Genomic DNA, 2,797 nt, shown 5'->3' with positions numbered 1-2,797 from the left:
CCTTCTCTATCTCTTTCTTTTCTTCTTTCTACCCTTTTGTATTTATTTCCAACTTCTAATGCCACTTATTCAACCCCCCCCCTCACCTCCCCCGCACTCTGTCACATTTATTTCCAAGTCATGATGCCTCTATTTTTACTATTCTACTAACCTTTCTCCCCACTCTCTCTCTCTCTCTCTCTCTCTCTCTCTCTCTCTCTCTCTCTCTCTCTCTCTCTCTCTCTCTCTCTCTCTCTCTCTCTCTCTCTCTCTCTCTCTCTCTCTCTCTCTTGTTCTATCTACCCTTTCGCGTTTATTTCCAATCGTCACCTTTCCCTGTCTCGTTTCATTGTCTCATAGTCTGCCTGCCTGTCAACACAAGCGAGGCTGAAGATAACACGCAATTTTTACATCCATCAAATTGGCTACAGAACCGAAATTGGAAGTCAGGAATGAGAAGTTTTACATATACGTTCTTGTTTCGATTCTTATTTTGAGAGAGAGAGAGAGAGAGAGAGAGAGAGAGAGAGAGAGAGAGAGAGAGAGAGAGAGAGAGAGAGAGAGAGAGAGAGAGAGAGAGAGAGAGAGAGAGAGAGAGAGAGAGAAAGAGGAGAGAGAGAGAGAGAGAGAGAGAGAGAGAGAGAGAGAGAGAGAGAGAGAGAGAGAGAGAGAGAGAGAGAGAGAGAGAGAGAGAGAGAGAGAGAGAGAGAGATGTATATTTATATACATGTGTGTGTGTGTGTGTAAATGTATATATATGTATATATATATATATATATATATATATATATATATATATATATATATATATATATATATATAGAGAGAGAGAGAGAGAGAGAGAGAGAGAGAGAGAGAGAGAGAAGAGAGAGAGAGAGAGAGAGAGAGAGAGAGAGAGAGAGAGAGAGAGAAAGAGAGAGAAGAGAGAGAGAGAGAGAGAGAGAGAGAGAGAGAGAGAGAGAGAGAGAGAGAGAGAGAGAGAGAGAGAGAGAGAGAGAAAAAGAATATTCTTCCTTTTTCTGGTATAAGATGGATTAATAGGATGTATTTTAGAATTTGAATATCGTATTTTTATCTTTATTGACGGTTTTAATAATGATATATCTAATAGTATAATAATGATTATATAGTTATTCATAAGAATGATAAGAGTAATACTAAAAGTTGTATAGCATTAACGGTAAAATAATGGTATAGAGGATAACAAGAATGATAAAAATAGGAATGAAAATGACGTTTTTGATAACAGTTATAAAGATGATAACAAAAGTTATGATGTTGTTGATGAAAGCAATGATAACAATTATAATTATAATAACAACGATGATAATAATAAAAATATCAATATGATGATAATAACGATGGTAATATTTATAAACATACTGATGTTGATACTAGATATGCCAATGATAATAACAGCAAAAATAATGATAACGATAAACATATTGATGACAATAACAATGAAATATTAGAAATGATATTAATGGTGATAATGATGATGATGATAATGACAATAATAACAATGATAATAATAGTAATAGTGATAATAATAATAATAGTAATGATAATGATAATAATAATAATAATGATAATAATAATGATAATAATAATGATAATAATAATAATGATAATAATAATAGTAATAATAATAATAATGATGATAATAACAATGATAATGATAACAATTATGATGATAATGATGATAATCATAATAATAGGCTGGATCAGCTGGATTATTATAATAGTATTGGAAATAAAATGATAACAATAATAACAATAATGATAATCATAATAATAGGATGGATCAGCTGGAAACCATTACCCTGATGGTAATGATAATGATGATTTGATGATGATATGATGATGATAATCATAATGATAAAGGTAACAATAACAACAAAAATCTCAATAATGATAATAGTGATAGCAATGATAATGATAATGATGGCAATGATAATAATGATAATGATAATGATGATAACAATAATGTCAATAATAACAAGTAATAATAGTTGTGATAATAGTAGTCATGATAGTGATAATGATAATAATCATAAAGAAAGTAATGATAACATTATTGATAGCAAACCTAATAATGATGGTAATAACAATAATGATAACAATAGTCTTTGAAAATATAGTAACGATAATAGTAAAAGCGATCATAGTAATGATAGTAATAATAATGATAACGATAATGATAATGATAATAATACTAATAACAAAAATCAATATGATGATAAAGATAATAAAACCAACAACAACAATAGTAATTATGATAATAATGGTAAGCATAAGAATGATAATGATACTGATAATAACAATAGTAATGATGATGATAGGGATGATAATATTGATATTGATAATAATGATAATGATAAAATAATGATGATAATAATGATAATAATAACAAAAATGATGATGTTGATAATGATGAAAATGATGATAGAGATAAAGGTAATGATATAAATAGTAATAATAATTATAATAATAATGATGATGATAATGATAAACAAGATAACAGCATTAATAGAAACAATGATAATAATAATGATAATGATAACAATACGTATAATGATAATAACGATTATGATAACGATGATAATAATAAAGATGGTGAGGATGATAATAGTAATCATAATAATAACAATGTTGATAAAATTGTAATGATAATAACAACAATGATAATGATAATAAATAAACAACACTACTGCCACTACTGCTATAAAGTCATAATAGTAGTAATAACAACAATATCAATGTTAATGACAACAAAAACAAGAAAAGAAGCAATTACGATAAGGATAATAAAATAATC

Source organism: Penaeus japonicus, unplaced genomic scaffold (assembly GCF_977035675.1).
Source record: "Penaeus japonicus unplaced genomic scaffold, GWHDUDI00000001_assembly GWHDUDI00000012, whole genome shotgun sequence".
NCBI lineage: Eukaryota > Metazoa > Arthropoda > Malacostraca > Decapoda > Penaeidae > Penaeus > Penaeus japonicus.
The sequence above is the reverse complement of the archived record's forward strand: the minus strand, read 5'-3'. Positions refer to the sequence as shown.